The sequence below is a fragment of the Erinaceus europaeus genome, chromosome 12 (genome assembly GCF_950295315.1).
Source record: "Erinaceus europaeus chromosome 12, mEriEur2.1, whole genome shotgun sequence".
NCBI classification, from domain to species: Eukaryota; Metazoa; Chordata; class Mammalia; order Eulipotyphla; family Erinaceidae; genus Erinaceus; species Erinaceus europaeus.
Window position 1 is genome coordinate 60,915,190 of NC_080173.1, and position 20,346 is coordinate 60,935,535.

A 20,346-nucleotide genomic window follows, 5' to 3' on the forward strand; every position below is an offset into this window, starting at 1 on the left:
CAGTGCTGTAGGTGTCTCTTTCCCTTTGTCTCTCTTTCTTTTCTCAATTTCTCTCTATTCTATCAAATAAAATAAATAAATGCTTTTTTATACCTAACTTGAATGAGGTTTTTGTTTTGCCTTTTTTTTTTTTTTTGCTTCCAGAGTAAAATATATCCAAACTTCCCCAGTGTTGCTTATCTTCATCAACTAGAGATTCTTGAGAATGACATCTCTTCCCATTTTCCCTAGCTGAAAACTCTGTCATGGAAAATAGGAAATTAAAACTGAAGGGGATAGAGATGGGGAGAAGGGAAACCAAACTGTACAAAGGGAAATCACTTGGAAATTAAAAACAAAACAAAATATGAATCCAAGAGTCTGGGAGTTGAAAAGGGAAGTTTTATGTAATTCTAGCCAGCTGATGTCATTATAGTCAGTTCTCTGACCCACTACAAAGGCCAGAGGAAGAGGGGATGGTTAGGGAGGTGGGTGGGAAGCAAAAGACATTAGCCTTTGAATCTGAGGTTCAGGCTTGTGCATGCTGGATGAGTTCACTAAGAACAAAGGGATGTGACTGAGCAAGCACCAGGGCTTTTTCCCTGCAGAGATGATCCTGCCATCCCAAAGAGGGGCCCACTGTGACTAAAGCTTCATCACCCATCACCCTTCTAGGCCCTCTCCCTCCCTCAGTCAGTCTTTCTGTGACTCCCCCTCCCCCACCTCCAGCCCATCCTCCACTCACAGGCTTCTCATCTGTGTTCAGGAATGGGAGGGTCGGGGCCATTGACATACACCAGTATCCTGCAGCCTATTATTTCCTGCCTGTCCTGGCTTCCCTCCAACACCCAGCATGACAGGTGGATGAAGTTCCAAGAGAAAGCTCAGCAATGGGCCAGTTTTCCAGGAATGCTGCTGCACACTAGATTCATAAACTGAGTCACCTCTCACCACCCCAGGCTGAATGAAGAGTCGAGTCAGCTGAATGCAGCAGAGGGGTGTGTGTGTGTGTGTGTGTGTGTGTGTGTGTGTGTGTGTGTGTGTGTGTGTGTGTGTGATTGTTGTTGTTGTTGTTTGTTTTTCCCCCAGTCTCCGATCTGGATCTTGTGATTATTTCAGCTGGTATAAGTAACTCCAGGCTTCCAAGTGTTTGTCAAATCCCCCAAGGAACAAAGTTAGTGGAACAAATAATCACACAAGTTATTGTTTGTAAGCAATTTAAAGCAACCCTGACTTACCACATGTGGTCTGTTCAACAGGGTTCTTATTGTGTACTTTATCTGTGTCTCCCACTGTGCAAAGAGGGAAAGGAATAGAGGTTTCCTGTCCTGGAACAAATTAACAAGCAAGAAAGACAGATACAGGTGCATAAAATGTAATAAGAAAGTCCAGGAAGAAAATATCAATGCTTGGAGAGGGAGAGTTTGTACTCTTTCTTGTCTGGATAAGAAAAATCAGAAGGGATGGGTCTGGTCTACCAGGTTTTAAGGTGGTAAACGTGTCAATAAAGCTAGACTTTGGGAAAGCTAACTTTAAATAACAGTCAACATTTGGGGTGAGTCTTATTACATTTTATGCACCTGTTTCTCTGTGCTGTATTTATTTTAGACTCTCGTTGGTTGCTAACTAATTAGCCTGGAAGAAGGGGAAAGAAACATAAGAGAGATGGTAGAGACTTATGCAAGATAGTCTGAGGGGGAACTTTAGTGTTCACACAGAATGAACATCCTGAGGGGACTTTTGATAGTCCCTGTGTCTTCCCTTTTCACAGATTCTTATTGTGTGACATATAGCTAAGTGTTCCCTTTCTTTCTAATTTACAAGCCAATAAGTAAATGTTCAAAGGCACACAAACATAGGTGCACACACACATCCCTACTTACCTTTTCTTGAAGCTAAGCATTAAGGTGATTTAGAAAAATATAGTCCCAGAGCCTTATGAATAAAGTTTTTTTTTCATATAAAAATAATCTCTTGGGAGTCGGGCTGTAGCGCAGTGGGTTAAGCGCAGGTGGCACAAAGCACAAGGACCAGCATAAGGATCCCAGTTCGAACCCCGGCTCCCCACCTGCAGGGGAGTCGCTTCACAGGCGGTGAAGCAGGTCTGCAGGTGTCTATCTTTCTCTCCTCCTCTCTGTCTTCCCCTCCTCTCTCCATTTCTCTCTGTCCTATCTAACAATGACAACAACAATAATAACTACAACAATAAAACAACAAGGGCAACAAAAGGGAATAAATAAATAAAATGAATATTTTTTAAAAATCTCTTTTTTTTGTCTTACAATATTCTTCTCCTCATCCAGACTTAGGATCTGCTTTTAGATTTAATAATTGAGGATCTAATTCAACTCTTCTAGTAGAGTAATGGCAAATATCTGGACTCTCAACTATTGAATGATACTAATCATCTGCAATGTTTTCCTGTTTAGTTCAACCTTCCAAAAGAGATCATCTTAACGAGTGCCAGGTGGTAGTGTACCTAGTTAAGTGCAAGGATCTGGGTTCAAGCCCCTGGCCTCCACCTGCAGGGAGAAAGGTTTTAAGTGGTGAAGCAGTGCTCTTTGTCTCTCTCCTACCCTCTCGATTTCTGGCTGTCTCTATCTGATAAAGAAAAATTTTAAAAGTCAAAAAAGATCACATTTATTGTGGAAATAATTCCTTTAAAATAAGTACTTCAGGGAGTCAGTAGCACAGAGGGTTAAGCGCACGTGGTGCAAAGCACAAGGATTGAGCCCCTGGCTTCCTACCTGCAGGGGAGTAGAGTCACAGGTGGTGAAGTAGCTCTACAGGTGTATATCTTTCTCTCCCCCTCTCTGTCTTCCCCTCCTCTCTCCATTTCTCTCTGTCCTATCCAACAACAGCATCAATAATAACTACAATGATAAAACAACAAGGGAAACAAAAGGGAATGAATAAATAAATAAACAAATAAAATAAGTTCTTCACTACAAATATATATACCTCAGTTGCCTCTCTCTCCTTGTCTACAGCATAAATACATAGTTATTTTGATGATAAATGATGTGAAGTACTCTACAATTTGGTTCCTACCTATATTTCCAGACTTATCTGTCACCATTCCTCTAGGTAACTTCTTCACTTTAATGTCAATCTAATGCATACTATCTAAGTAAAGTATTTCTATTCAGCCACCTTCCTTCCCTTTTGGGTTGGAATGCTCCCATTATGATATTGTTGTCATTTTACATAGAAACTGAGAGGCAAAGGGGGGGGGGGGCTCAGAGCCTCAGGCATAAGAGTCTTTTGCATCACCAATATACTACCTCCCCAGAGCTTTTAAAATATTTTATTTATTTATTTTAATGATAGAGATACACACAGAGAGATTTATTTATTTGAAAAAGAGATAGAGAGACAAAGATAGAGATAGAGACAGAGAACCCGAGCATCTCTCTGGCACATGCAGTACTGGGGATTGAACTCTGTACCTTATGCTTGAGGGTCCAACACTTAATCCACTGTACCACCTTTTAAGCTGCCGAATTTAGATGTTTAAAGTGGTTATCATTTAGAGATATACAGATGAAATGATGTAGTATCTGGTACTTGCTTCAGTAACTCTGGTGTAGGGGCTTTAAACTATTTGTATGAGCTAATCATCTTCAGCTAGGTGGCAAATTCATTACATTTTTTATCTTTTGTATACCCCTACAATTTTCCCAATATAAAATATTTTAAATTCAGATCACTGGGTTTTACTCCCAGTAAATCTGATGTCATAGAAGTAAAGTGGTACTCAGAAATCTAAATTATTAGCAAGTGTCACATGGAATTTGGAGTCAGGTAGCCTCAAGACCATAATATGACTAAATTAGACTAGACAGTACAATACTTGAAGGAACAAAATCACATAGAATTAGGCAGCGCCCCTCATAAGTAGGGCTCAAGATAAATGTCCACCAATTTTATTTGATAATTATTTATAAATCATTGTCCCAAACATAATAGTGTTTGCACATAATAATCATTCTGAGTGTGATTACCGGTTCTGCTTCCTGATGTGGGCCTTTATTTCTTTATTGGATTTTTTTTTTTTAAAGAAGCCCTTTATGCCTGCCTCATACCAAGGCTAATTCCCTGATCAGATAATCATCCTTAGGCATGCTTTATTCCTAATCACAACTGTAGGAGAGATGTTGCCAGGGCTTCCAGGAAGGGAGAGACACCCAATTATGGCCCATTAAACAGGCAACAGCTCACACTCCACCCCTTCCAGGAGGAAAGGATTTTATGACCTGAGAAAGGAGAGCTGAGCAGTGGCCAGTCAATCCCAGTGTTGTCAGCTGGCTTCACATCTCACACAATCCCTGTACCCTGCTTTCCACATCTGAGGCTTTTCCAGTGGAAAATGCACTAGAGCCTAGTGCTGGTGAAATTATAAGACCAACTCACTAATTTTGGGGAGATCCAGATATATAGCTCCTCAGAACATAAGCTCCCCTCCAGCTGTTGTTCTGCTCACCTCAGGGCAGGTAGAAGTGAATACATTTCATCTCCTCCCCCACACCCTGTGAACTGCAATGCTTCTCTGGCATAGGGCATTATAGACCATGAAAAAGTAAACAATAGTCAGAGATGGGCTCTATTTATATTCTAATTTCATAGAAAGACTCATTTGCATTTATTTAACTCCCAGAGAGTATCTCTGTCATTTGCCTTGATGCAATCAACTTGCATTTGAAATCCCATTCTGTTCCTCCTCTGTAAAGAAAACCTGCACTCCCAAAATGCCAAATGTATGCATTTCCCTGATTACATCCTACTTGTTCTCATATGGTTTCTCTTCTTTCACTTTTCTGAAAATGCTTTCTTTCCCTCAACCTCAAACTGCACTGAACTGAAATCACTCTCCACTCAAGGTTTCTGTCAAATGTCACTTCTTCTGCAAGTCTTTTAGTATTCACTCATTTACTCAGGCCCATCAGTGACATTCCCCCTCCTTTGCATACTTCACTAATAACATTTGTTTGCTTGTTTGTCACTCATTGATGATTCTTAAGTTTTTTATTGTGGTATTATGACCATATACAGACTAGCCTTAACAGTCCTATCACAGACTGGGGGATAGCATAATGATTATGCAAAAAGACTCTCATGCCTGAGGTTCTGAGGTCCCAGGTTCAATCCCCAAGGACCACCATAAGCCAGAGCTGAGCAGTGCTCTGGCGCTTCTCTCTCTCCCTCTCTCTCTCCCTCTCTCTCTCCCTCCCTCTCTCTCTCTGTGTGTGTGTGTGTGTGTGTGTATCTGTCTCTCTCTGTGTATGTATGTGTGTGTGTTTCTCTCTGTATATCTGACATTAAAATAAATAAAATATTTTTAAAAGACTTCTGTTGCATTATAAATACTTTGAATCTAGTGACCATTTTCATCCATTTTTTAAAAAAAAATTCCCCAGGCAATTACAGCATCTCTTTATATCATAGGAGCATAGAACAATCTGTTGGACTGAATGTACGGAACGCTGAGATATGTGTATACCTTGATTTTTCCTTGTCAAAATATAGTTGAATGTACTGGGGACATTTGAACTAGCAAAAGGTTTAGACTGTGATTAATCCTTATATAATTGAAAGCTCCTTAGGTAATACTATCATTTATGTCTTTACCAAATACATATCTGCATATATTAGCTATATTGAAAATAAATTGCCACTTTGTTTTGAATGTCTTGATCATTGGTTTATATTGACAAGGGCATGGAGACGAGAAGACAAAGCAGCAGAGCAGCCTGGGAAAGGTGGTATGTTTGGATGTTCACCCCCACCCCTCCTTGCCCCTCTGTGATATCAGTTTGGATTGGATGTGTGAGCAGAGGAAGAAAAGCCCTCTAGGGAGATTTATAAGAAGGTTTGAAGGATGAAGATCAAAGAACAACTTTGGCTGCAGACCATGTAATAACGTTGTAACAGGCAGTGCCTCCCTGATCTCCATGATCCTCCTATTCCCTGTAAATCTCATATTGCCTTTTGCACTCTTTTGTGGGGTTGCTGAACCCTTCTCAATTACCTTCCACCCTGTTTCTCAGAGATTTGCATCCTACAAGGCATAGGTCTACTATTTATCTACATATAATGTACTGGTTAGCCATCAGTCAGTTCCACAAAAATTTTACAAAAATTATGAGGTCCATTTTTAGTGAGTGTAAAAAATTAGGGAAATTTGTTTAAGCTTGTCTTAAAATGTCTACTCAGAATGATCTTAACTGATCTGCTACAGTATTTAACTCCAGTACTTAAGCTACCGCCTTAAACACATTTAACTTTTAAATCATCTATGGCATGTCATCTGGGATTTAGTCCAAAATAATCTGTTGGTAAGTGGAGGTCAGATTTACTAGGGAGGACAAGAGTGAACCAGAACTACTCATGGGGTTAAAATTGGAGGACAGGAAACTGAGGCTCACTATACCAATATATCACTTGTTTTAGTATATCTTTGAAAGTGTCCTTAATAAAAATGTCCCTTAACAAAAAATCTGCCAACGGATGCTGTCTCCATACCATCCTGGTATGATAAGCAAGCCTGTTTTAGAATATAGGAATCACTGCTTCCTCTCTTTCTTATTTCAACCTGTATAAGCATCTTTCTTTGATGCAGATTCATGAAACAGGGATTCATTTGCTTGGTCAATCTCACGTACTACCCGCAGGGTGACCCACAAATGATAGACATTGCAAATTGAGTATTCAGATTCCTTTCTAATAAGTATATGCCATGCTAGTGGAAGTTCTAGAAATTCTTAAGGGTCTTTTCATAGAAGATTTCAAATATTGTTTCTTGGCAGCCAATGGAAGCAAAGGTGATGACTAGTTTGCAAAAGTTCCTGTTTTTTCCTTCCCTCTAGTGAGAAAGAAACTATTGATGCTAGATGCCATTGTGAGAATCTAAGAACTCACTGGTGTTTAGTATTTCTGTGATATTAACAAGCAAATTTGTTTGGACTGCTATGAATACATAGTAAAGTGGAACTCTGTCCCCTCTTTGTTGATGACCTTACATTGTTAGTCTGGGGGGAAAGACAAGCTCAAAACTTAAATCTGAGACCTTATATGAAAACGTGATGCTCAATTTGTACATTCACAGGTGTTTTGGCACCAGCAAGCCAAACGGAATTTAATTCCAACAAGCAGACAGACTTGTTATTTGATCCACAGCAGAGCTTGTTTTTTACAAGCCTGGTCCAAGATATTATTCCGCTCAGTGGGCGATTTCCTACAGCAGTCTTTGGCTGGCATCCCATGAAAGCTGCCTTTGGAAACTACTTCTGAGGGGTTACCTTTCTCTTCAGCTTGTCTGGTTCTAAGGCCAAAGAGAATTCTTGAAGGACCAAGAAAGGCAAAGTAAAGTAAAAGAACAGTACCACTGGTTAAAATCTTGAGCTGTGGAGGAAGATGGCCACAAAACCTGTTAATCTCCCCTCTCATTTTGCACAGCAAAGATTTTCTTTAATCCACCTGTTCAATTATTTATCATGCTATGTGTTTCCTATTAATTGTCACTCAGGCAAAGCCTTTATGTTGTAAGGGGACACTCTAGTATTTTTTAATGACCTTAGAAAGAAAAAGTGATTGACACTAGATCCTGGAGTCAGATGTTCCTAGTGACGCAACTTGTGCTCCTAGTAGTGGAGAAGCTTCCTGCCATGATCAAGTTAGAATTGTGAAAGTGCTAAAATGTGCTGTCAACCTTCCTCTGATGCCAGCACTTTATTATAGGGACGAGTTGCAGAAGACTGAAGCAACACAAAGCTTGCCTTTTCTCACTGGACTAGACACACACACACACACACACACACACACACACACACACACGAGAAAAAATTTACACTGATAAACCATCCCTGTTTTCCAAGGCTGAATACTACTTGGTCTTGATAGATTATTCTCTTAATGTGTTGTTGGATTTGATTAGCTAAGATTTTGTTGATGACCTTTGCATCAAAGTTCATTGGGGATATATGTCTATAATTTTCTATATTGGTGGAGTCCTTTTCTGCTTTGGGGATCAAAGTGATATTGGCCTCATAGAGTTTGGGAGTGTTCTCTCTTCTGTTTACTTAGAAGATATTGAGGAGGATGGGTGTTAGTTTTTCTTTAAATGTTTTATAGAATTCATTAGTATAGCCATCTGAATCCAGGATTTTCTTTTTGGGGGGAGGCTTTTGATTACTGTTTCAATTTCTGCACTAGTGATTGACTTGTTAGGTTTATCTACTTCCTCTTGTGCCAAGGTTGGCAGTTTACATGACTATAAGAATGAGCCCATTTCTTCTAAGTTGTCAAATTTATTTCCATATATATGTCCATAATAAACTTGCATGATACTTTGTATCTCTGTCTCATCTATTACAATATCTCCTCTCTTATTTCTGAGTGATTTTACCATAGCTTTCCTCTCTTTTCCTCTTAGTGACTGTAGCTAGTGGTTTATCTATTTTATTTGTCCTTCCAAAAAAACAAACTCTTGGTTTCATTAATCTTGCTGATGGTCTTTTTAAAAGATCTTCATTTATGACCTTGGGTCCATACTCCCAGAGGGCTAAAGAACAGGAAAGCAATCTAGGGAGGGGATGAGATACAGAGTTCTGGTGGTGGGAATTGTGTGGAGTTGAACCCCTCTTATCTTATGCTTTTGTCAGTTTTTCCTTTTTATAATTAAATAATAATTTTTTTAATATTTATTTTATTTATTTATTCCCTTTTGTTGCCCTTGTTGTTTTATTGTTGTAGTTATTATTGTTGTTGTCATTGTCGGATAGGACAGAGAGAAATGGAGAGAGGGAGGGGAAGACAGAGAGGAGGAGAGAAAGATAGACACCTGCAGACCTGCTTCACCGCCTGGCCTGCGAAGCGATTCCCCTGCAGGTGGGGAGCCGGGGTTCGAACCAGGATCCTTATGCCGGTCCTTGTGCTTTGTGCCACCTGCGCTTAGCCCGCTGCACTACAGCCCAACTCCCAAATAATAAAAATTTTTAGAAAAAGAAAAAGAAAACTGAATAAATAAAAAAGACAAAAAAATATTCATTCATTGAATAGAAATAGCCAGAAATCTGGGAGTCGGGCTGTAGTGCAGCGGGCTAAGCGTAAGTGGCGCAAAGCACAAGCACCGGCATAAGGATCCCGGTTCGAACCCCGGCTCCCCACCTGCAGGGGAGTTGCTTCGCAGGCCAGGCGGTGAAGCAGGTCTGCAGGTATCTATCTTTCTCTCCTCCTCTCTGTCTTCCCCTCCCTCTCTCCATTTCTCTCTGTCCTATCCAACAACGACAACAACAATAATAACTACAACAATAAAACAACAAGGGCAACAAAAGGGAATAAATAATAAAATAAAAAAAATATTAAAAAAATAAAAAATAAAGAAATAGCCAGAAATCAAGAGGGAAGGGGGATATAGAGAGGGAGATAGAGAGAGAGAGAGAGAGAGAGAGAGAGAGAGAGAGACCTCCAGCACTGTTTCATCATTTGTGAAGGTTTTCTCATGCAGGTGGGGACAGGGAGTTCAAAACTGGGTCTTTGGACTTTGTAACATTTGTGCATTGTAACATGTGCTCTACCAAGTTCACCATTACTTGGCCCCTTGCTTTCTATTTCACTGATTTCTCCTCTGATTTTAACTATTTCTTGTCTCCTAATGATCTTTGAAACTCTTTGTTGTTCCATTTCTAGTTGGTTCAGTTGTGTTCTTAATTTTTTAGTGATTGCTCTTATTTATAAATGTGGGCCTTTATTGCTATGAACTTGCCTTTTAGCACTGCTTTTACTGCTTCCTATAGGGTTTGATAGCTAGGTTCTTAATTTTCATTGATATCAAGATAATTTTTAAAATTTATTCCTTCTATGACTCTTATGTTATCTAGAAGCATGTTGTTTAGTCTCCAGACTCTGGGGTTGTTTGTTGTTGTTGTTTGTTTGTTGTGGTTGATTTCTAGCTTCATATCATGATGGTCTGAAAAGATACAATTTATAATTTTCATATTCACATAACTGTTTAGGCTGTGTTTCTAATTAAGTATATGGCAATCCTTGTCTCTGTTCCATATGTACTTTCAAAGAATGTGTATTCATTTCTTTTGGGATGGAATACTGTGTATATATCTGTTATGTCAATCTCATCTATGGTTTCCATTATTTATCTATTGATTTTTTTTTTTGTCCAGATGAACTGTCTCTTGCTGTGAGTGTTGATCTCCTACTATCATTACTCTGTTTTCAATATCTCCCTTTAGTTCAGTTAAGTACATGATTTATATATTTGGGTGCACCTAAGTTTGGGGAATACTATTTGTAATGGTTACTTTTCTTGTGGGATTAATACTTTGACCATTATATAGTGTCCCTCTCTGCTCTGCTTACTTTCTTTTTTTTTTTTAATTGTTATTTATAAAATGGAAACACTGATAAGACCATAGGATAAGAGGGGTACAACTCCATACAATTCCCACCACCAGAACTCCATATCCCATCCCCTCTGCTGATAGCTTTCCTATTCTTTAACCCTCTAGGAATATGGACCCAGGGTAATTATGGGGTACAGAAGGTGGAAGATCTGGCTTCTGTAATTGCTTCCCTATTAAACATGGGCATTGGCAGGTTGATCCATACTCCCAGACTCTCTCTTTCTTCCCCTAGTGGGGCAGAGCTCTGGAGAAGCAGGCTTCAGGACACACTGGTGGGGTAGTCTGCCCATGGAAGTCCGACTGGTATCATGGTAGCATCTGGAATCTGGTCACTGAAAAAAGAGTTAAGATACAAAGCAGAACAAATTGTTGACTAATCATGAACCTAAAGGCAAGAATATTGTATATGAAGATTTGGGGTCTCTGCTTTAGAGATAGCTAGTAGGTCTATTGTAGGTATATTCCAAAGACCCATGACTATACTAGTTTTTTTCCTGAGTCTTACATCTGATATGCAGGTGAACTCAAGTTATTGTCTGGGGAAGTGATGTCATGGCTGGAAAAAGGGCCAGAAAGCTGGATCAGGGAAAACAGCAGTTCCCAAATAATGGCATAGGCGTATAAATATTGTTGACTGTAAACCCCATAGATTTGATCTGAGGCCCACATTCAGCATAGGAACCTATGTAACCTCTACATCAGGTCTGAGCTCACAATCTGTGGTCATGAGTAGGAATGTTCCAAGATGCCCCAGTTTCCAGACCCATCTTCCTCAGGTGGTCGAGGAAGATAACATAGAATATGTTATCCAACTCCTTCATAGTATGGAACATTCCCTACCATTGTTGATTCACATTGAGGGCAAGGTCCTATGGGGACACACACAGGGGTCCATTATGTTGTTCCTGATGGAGATGACCAGTGACAATGGAGAGAGGGATCTATTTGAGGTCAAGGCCCATCATTGTCTGTATGGGAATCTCAGGACTACCCAACTAGGGTCCCAGGTGATAGAGTTGCTTGATAGTGACTAAAAAGTCATCATTAAAGTATGCCAGTCTCTTACCCTTATTCAGTTTTTTGCAGTCCTTACTTTGATAATGTTAGCTTTGGATTGACTGAGGGAAGTATAATAGGAAGTATGTTAGGAGGGTATCTAGACCTAAGTAGAAACTATTTCATTAGGTACTGTAAAGTGTCTTTTTAGGTATTTCTACTTGCTTGCTGCATTTACTGACTCACTGCAGACTATTGTGCACTTTTGCTTTCAGGTATATATTTTCCCCTAACTTATGGATATATGTATACAAATGCCCTATCTCATGGGACCTGGTCTATATCTAGGATTTGGACATTGTTAGGAGGTGAACCACTCGAAATGGAATTAGAGAATCCTATGAAAGAAAAGGTTTTATCTGAGTAACTAGGCTGAAGCGTTGACATTCCATGCCTGACGTCTCTGGACACATCTGAAGTGAAGCATGCTGAGGTGGTACTTGTTGCATTGATTAGGTTGGGATCAGCAGATGCAGTATCAGTTGGTATGAATTGGGAGAAGCATCCAGAAAAGTGAGCCCCACCCTAGAGGTTCTAGGACTGGGAGAAATATAGGCTTTATAGAGGAAGCAGAAGGTTCCTTGTTGTTTTCGATGGGTTATGTTGTTTTCGCCGGGTTATGTTGTTTTCGCCAGGCTGGCTTCACGGGCGGGTAACAGACTACCAGGGACTCATGGCTGGGTTGTACGCAGTATCTCTTTATTCATGCAGGACGCGGCACAATCTAAGACGAGCTAGGCTAAACTCAAGGTAAAGTATAGTAAAACTCACAATGCTGTCTTTATATATACTTGCCAAGTAAGGTGGAAACAGGATGTGACATAGAGAGGGTGGAGAGAAAAGTGACTGGTGAAAATCAGGGTGTGATAAAGAAGGGATCAGGGTGTGACAAGGAGGGGGGGTGGAGCAAAAACATATCATGAAACAGTGGGGATTGAACCAATGCCCTGGAGGGAGGTGCTTGTTAACAGTGGTTATAGAATGAAGTGGTTATGTAAATAGAATAGTGTTAAGCAGGGGGGATTTAAACCAAATGAAACAGAAGTGGTCTCATGCATACCAACAGTTCCTGCTGTCTAAGGATTTAAGGACAGCAGCAATAGGTACTGGAGAGATTGTAAGGACAAAGAACCCTCCTCCTGCACTGCTGCTGGGAATGTAAATTGGTCCAACCCCTGTGGAGAGCAGTCTGTAGAACCCTCACAAGGCTAGAAATAGACCACCCGTATGACCCAGTAATTTCTCGCCTAAGAACTCTTTAATATCCAACCAAAAAGATACACCTATGTTCACAGCAGCACAATTCAGAATAGCTAAAATGTGGAGTAGGGAACCAAAGTAATAATCTCTGGGTGGAGGGTGAAGGTAGATGTTCAGTTTTACTGGATGTGGGAGATGGGGGAGGGACACAGACCTTTGGTGATAGTAATGATGTTAATGTACATTCCTATTAACTTATAGTCTCATAAATCACTATTTAAGACGAGAGGGGGAAAATGGATGGAATGTCTCAAACTTTTGATGCATAGAACATAGCTCTGAGAATATGTTCTATCAATCTAAGCACTTAAAACTTCACATTAGTAACCAGATTGAATTTTAACAATGGGCTCAAGTTGTTAAAACATTGCTAATAATGACAGGTTCTTTGAAATGTTGACTCTCCTAAAAGCTTAGACCAGGGAGAACAGAAACAGCTGGTAGCTTTACTTTATGAGATACAGCTACATATAAGTAGCATAAAAGGACATAAATTATGGTGAGGTCCTGTATGATACAGCATATGTTAACAAAGAGATTTTCAAATTTAACCCAATTGCCAAATAATTTGATTATAGCAATAACCCTCTATTGCCTTCTTAAACCCTTAGACAGCAGGAACCTCCTGCTTCCTCTGTAAAGCCTGTATTTCTCCCAGTCCTGGCACCTCTAGAATGAGGATCACTTACCTGGATGCTTCTCTCAATTCATACCAACTGATACTGCATCTGCTGGTTCCAACTTAATCAATGCAACAAGTACTACCTCAGCATACTTCACTTTGGACTGTGTCCAGAGACATCAGGCATGGAATGTCAACCCTTCAGCCTCATTACTTGGATGAAACCTTTCCTTTCTCATAGGACTTTTTAATTCCATTTTGAGTGGTCCACTTCCTAACAAAGCCCCCAAACCTAGATATAGACCAGGTCCCATGAGATAGGGCATACGTACACAAGTATCTATAAGTTAGGGGGAAAAATATACCTGAAAGCAAAAGTGCACAATAGTTTGCAGTGAGTCAAATGCAGCAAACAAGTAGAAAGACCTACAAAGACACCTTAAAGTACCTAATGAAACAGTTTCTACTTAGACCTAGATACCCTCCTCACCTACCTCCTATTACATGCCCCTCAATCACTCCAAAGCTACCCTTGTCATACAAAGGACTACAAAAGCTGAATAAGGGCAAGAGACTGGCATACTTTAATGATGACTCTTTAGTTACTACCAGGTCACCACCCCATCACCTGGGGCCCTAGTCAGAAAGTCCTGGGATTCCCACACGGACATGATGGGCCTAGACCTCTAACAGATCCCTCTCCCCACTGTCACTGGTCATCTCCATCAGGAACAACATAATGGACCCCTTTGTGTGCCCCTATAGGGTCTTGCCCTCAATGTGACTCAACAATGGTAGGAGATGTTCCATTCTCCAAAGGGAGGTTGGACAACATACTCTCCTTCCTGAGGACAATGTGCAAGGACCAGTGTACCAGTTCGAGCCCCCGACTTCCCACCTACAGGGGAGTCACTTCACAGGCAGTGAAGCAGGTCTGCAGGTGTCTATCTTTCTCTCCCTCCTCTCTGTCTTCCCCTCCTCTCTCCATTTCTCTCTGTCCTATCCAACAACAACGACATCAATAACAACAACAATAATAAAAAAAACAAGGGCAACAAAAGGGAATAAAGAAATAAATATAATAAAAGAATGCATTTTTATAACATTTCAAAACAGGGAAAACTACTCTGTATTAAAGGTAAAGAGAGATTTAATTCAGGAGAGACAGTAATTGAAAGTATATCCAAGCTGGGCTGGTGCTGGAGGAGGGACTTTGGTCTATGGAGGGCTATAGTATTTGGTTTCTTCATCTGAGTTTTAGTTCTGTAGGCTAGTTTGTGAAATTAATTAAGTGGCATACTTTGTCTCTATGTACACTATACTTCAATAAAAATTTCTCCAAATTAGAACACCTTTGACATTCTCCCTCTTTCCTCCAGAGACATTCTGGAAATAGTATCAGTTGCAATTAAATATTAAGTAAACATACACACGCACACTTGCAGGGCTGGATGGTAATACCTGGTAGAGAGTTCATATTATCACATGTATGGATCAGATCTCAAACAAGAGCAATGCTGTAGGTCTCTCTCTTTCTCTCTGTTTCTCTTCCCTGCTTTCTCTTTCTGTGTTTTACCCTCTATGAAGAAAGAAGAAGAAAGAGGAGGAGGAGTAAGAGGAAGGGAAAGGGGAGGGAAAGGCGAAGTGGAAAGGGAAGGAGAAGATAGAAAAAGGAAAAAAAAAAAAAAAGGCTACTGAGAGCAATGACATCATGCAGACATGGAAGCCCAGTGAGATCCTGATAGTGGTGGGGCAAATAAATAAGTAAATAAATAAATATTTGAAATGCAATTATTTCCATATATATGAAAGTACTGCAAATTATAATAATAAAGAATAAATAAATGTAAGTTCTTATTCATGTGTGAAATAGGTGTTTGTCCTAGATCATTTTGAGCCTAGAAAGTCCTTGTGCATAAAGTCAAGGTTAAATATAATAACTAATTAAAGTTATTTAGCCAAAACAAGGTGTGATTTGATACCTCATGGCATATTAAAACATTAAGTAGAAAAAGACTGAAGTGAACAATAATTATTTTGTTGTTGTTGTTTTATTTGTTTGTTTGTTTGTTGCCACTAAGAATATCTCTGGGACATAGTAGCTGCACAAACACACAATTCTTCCTCCCTTCCTCTCTCTCTCTCTCTCTCTCTGTCTTTGATAAAGTATGAAATACAGGGGGTTGGGTCCAGGTGGCACATCTGCTTGAACACACATGTGAAAATGTGCATGGACCTGGGTTCAAACCCCTACTCACCACCTACAGGGGAGGATTTTCTTGTAAAGCAGTGCTGCAAATGTTTATTCCTCTACCCTCCTTCTGTCTTGACTTCTCTCTGTCACTCTCTAATAAACATTAAAGTAAATAAGTAAATACAAATATAGTTTTTTAATAAAATATTTATTTATCCCCTTTTGTTGCCCTTGTTTTGTTGTTGTAGTTATTATTCTTGTTATTGATGTCGTTGTTGATGGATAGGACAGAGAGAAATGGAGAGAGGAGAGGAAGACAGAGAGAGAGAGAGAGAAAGAGAGAGAGAGAGGTAGACTACTTGAAGACCTACTTCACTGCTTGTGAAGCGACTCCCCTGCAGGTGGGGATCCGGGGGCTCGAACCGGGGTCCTTAAGCCCACCCTTGCGCTTTTTGCCACACGCGCTTAACTCACTGTGCTACCTCTCGACTCCTGAAAATACAGTTTTTTAAAGAGTGAAGTCTCGAGACAGAGACATCTTCAGCAGTGGCCCACTGCTTATGAAGCATCCTCCTGCAGATGGGTACTAAGGGCTTCAACCTGGGTCTTGACCCATAGTAATGTCTGTGCTTTGCCAGGTGAGCTACCAGAGGCCCCTAGATTTTATTATAAGTACCAATTTTAAAATTAGGCTGTGTTGGTCTGCTCTAAGACCCCTTCTGTTTTGATCATCACATTAGGTTCCCTTGCATTGCTTAATGCTGTGGTCTATTTACGTAATCACTGCTTTACCTGAGACCCGCCCTGCCTATAGGGCATTGGTTTAATCCCCAATGGTTAGATGCAAGCTTGATACTTCCCAGGGAGCTGGAGCTTTTTCCTTTTCCCCACCCCCTATCCTATGTACTTCCTCTTCCGACCTGACACTTCCGCCTCAGGAGATATAAAGAACAGGATTTTTCTAATGAATAGAGATTAGATTGATTGCACTGCATTCCTGCTCATCAATAAAGATTGATGTCTTTGTTGATCTCACAGCAGCCTATGACACGGTCTGGCACCATGGTCTCCTAGTCAAGATCTCAAGATGCCTGCCTCCATGGGTGGCCAACACTATATCGTTTCTTCTCCAAAACAGAAGATTCCGGGTGCATCTGGGTGACAAGTCTAGCAGATGGAGACCTGTCTCAAGTGGCCTCCCCCAGGGCTCTGTTCTGGCTCCTACGCTATTTAATATTTACATCAATGACCTCCCAGAAACTTCTTCAAGGAAGTTCATCTATGCCGATGACATCTGCTGTGCAACTCAGGCATCCAAGTTCGACATCCTCAAGGAAACACTCGCGAAAGACATGTCTCTGATATCTGATTACTGTAAAAAATGGCGACTAATCCCTAGCACTGCAAAAACGGTATCATCTGTTTTCCATCTACACCAGACCTTGGCCTCGCATGAGCTTAATGTGCAGCTTGGCGATACGAGAATCCGGCATGAAGCCCAGCCAGTCTATCTTGGCGTTACTCTCGATCGCACCCTGTCATTTCACGAACATCTCATAAAAACTGCAGCAAAGGTGGGCGCGAGGAATAACATCATTGCAAGACTGGCCAGCTCCTCATGGGGCGTGAGTGCTTCCACACTACGATCATCATCTCTGGCATTATGCTATTCCACTGCAGAATGCTGTGCCCCAGTATGGTTCCCTAGCCCCCATGTCCACTTGGTCGATTCCAAATTATATTCCTCCATGAGGATAATTTCTGGAACCATTCGTTCCACCCCGGTACCATGGCTGCCAGTTCTTAGCAACATCGCCCCGCCAGATATTCGTTGGGATGCGGCATCATCTAAGTTCATTTCCCACGTCTTCGCTCCACCGGACCTGCCAATATACGCGGATACCTTCGCCCACCCTGTCCAACGCTTGACGTCTCGTCACCCAATCTTGTCCCCTATGCCTACACTGAACTTCTCTGTTCCAGACTCTTGGAAACAGAGTTGGCAGTCAGCTGAGGTCAAGAACAAACACCTCATCACAGACCCCTGCAAGCGTCAACCCGGCTTTGACCTAGCACGTTATGATTGGGCCCTCCTCAATCACTATCGAACAGGCCATGGCTGGTGCGCCGCTATGTTCCATCGCTGGGGAGCCAGAGACGACCCGAACTGCCCCTGCGGCTCCAGACAGACTATGACCCACATAGTCAACAACTGCCACCTCTCCAGATTCAAAGGAGGTCTTGAAACTTTACATCAGGCTCAACCTGACGCTGTTGACTGGCTACGGAAGAAGGGCAAACGCTAGAAGAAGAAATAAAGATTGAACTGCATTCCAGGCTCAGCCATGAATCCCTGGTAATCTGTCTCCTGCCCACGAAGCTAGCCCAGCAAGGCTGTATTTTATAGTTTATAAAAATCTAAATAATTTCTTAAAAATTTACCATGAAGACGAGGCTTACCTTCAGTTTTTGAAAATAACATTGTTTATATTATTTTTGTTATAGATACAGTGAGAAAAAAAGGGAAGAGAGGAGGAGAAGAAGAAAGAAAGCAAGACACCTGCAGCACTGTTCCACCACTTGTGAAGCCTTCCCCCTCCGCAGGTGAGGATGGAGCTCAAACCTAGATCCTCCTACATAACTCATATATACATACCTCATACATACCTGTTGCGCTACCATCTGACCCAGAGGCTTAACTTCTTTTTTTAAAAAATATTTATTTATTCCCTTTTGTTGCCCTTGTTGTATTCTTATAGTTATTATCGATACCGTTGTTGTATAGGACAGAGAAATGGAGAGAGGAGGGGGAGACAGGGGTGGGTGGGTGGTGTGGGGGAGAGAAAGACAGACACCTGCAGACCTGCTTCACCACTTGTGAAGTGACTCCCCTGCATGTGGGGAGCCTGGGGCTCGAACTCGGATTCTTAGACTGGTCCTTGTGTTTTGCGCCACCTGCACTTAACCCATTGTGCTACCGCCCAGCTCCCCGAGGCTTAACTTCTTAAGATCAACTGACTAATTTAACAACAGAACTTGACTTTATGACCAGATCTACCAACTATTCAAAATTATAATACTTCCCCGGAGACTATAATATTCACTAACCCCTCCCCATAGTTGTTCAAAAAGGTAGGTTTGAGGATTTGTGATTAGACTTCTCGGGGCTTATCCTCTTGCTTCAGCTACCTGTATCCATCTATCTAGCATTGACTGTTTTCTCTAGGCACAAAATGAGGTTAAAAGTTATATATGTCACGCAGTGGGTTAAGCGCACGTGGCGTAAAGCACAAGGGCCAGCTAAACATCCTGGTTCGAGCCCGGCTCTCCACTTGCAGGGGAGTTGCTTCATAAGCGGTGAAGTAGGTCTGCAGGTGTCTGTCTTTCTCTCCCCCTCTGTCTTCCCCTCCTCTCTCCATTTTTCTCTGTCCTATCCAACAATGACGATGACATCAATAACAACAATAATAACTACAACAATAAAAAATGTTATATATGGGGCCCAGCCTCCTCTGCACTGAAGGAAGATTTGATGCTATGGTACCTTTCTCTCTGTCTCTCTGAAGAAAAGTTGTACATGGGCTTTGAAGATAGAACTATAGCAGCACACTGGATTTGCATGCAAGAAGTCCCAGGTTCAATCCTCAAACCGAGGTACACCAAATTGGCAGAACTAAATGGTGGTCTTGTAAAATAAATAATTAACTAAATAAATAGTTGTTCCTGTTCATGCTGGGATATGTGAGGCTTAGGGGGAAATCCCACCAGATTATATTGCTGGTTTTTAATATTCCAGAGTGGTACTAGACTATATTTTTACTAACTATATGCATGCATTACGATCATGTATGAACTTAACACCTGCATGTTGCTATATACTAAAATCACTTGCAAATACACACATATTTTGAGAGAGCTGTGGGGCCGGGTTTTGGCACACCTAGTTGAGTACACATGTTACAATGCACAGGGAACTAGGTTCAAGCCCTTGGTCCTCACATTCAGGGGGAAAGCTTTGTGAGTGGTGAAGCAGTGTTGAAGGTCTCTCTGTCACTCTTCCTCTCTATCTCTCTCTTCCTTCTCAATTTCTGACTGTCTCTATTCAATAAATAAATCAAGATAGTTAAGACATATTTAAAGAGAGTTGCAAAATCATAAATTTAATCTAAAGTTTTTTTCTCCTTGTGGTAGTTGGATTTCACAGTATATAGGGCTACCATTGAGGCTTGCAACTTTGCCTGGTGTCTATATTTTAATGTGAGACTTACTAGACAGAGCAAGCCCTTCTCATTCTTACTGAGAGAACCATTGGCAAATGGCCTAGTAAGGTGGGGAAGGGTGGGTTCAGTGGAACATATCCTCTGCTAGCTTCAGAGGTGATTTCATCGTAGTCATCTTGACCTAAATCAGTCCTTATTTCTTTGGGGACTGAGGTAGCTACATGAGGCCCCCTGGTGGCTACAATAATCATGATTTCTCTTTAAAGCATTTTAAAAGGCAGACTGGCTGGAGAAGTACAAAAGCAAGTGGTAACACTCACCAAGATCTGGTGTGTACAGTAGAGACAGGGCAGAGGAGGGTAATCCATTTGGGTAAAGTAGAGAAAGAGCTTTTTATTTTAACAGATTAAAATGAATGCACTTTAGTTTTGGGTTTCTGATGTTTCATTGTTTAGTTCATTTAACACTCAGGGAGTACTTATTCTTTGCAAGGCAACATGAGGCACTAAATGGGGCTGAAAAAAAGGCATCACACATTAAGAATCTCGGGGAAAAGCATGCCATCAATGTGGTAGAAAAAAAAAAGAAGTTTCATTG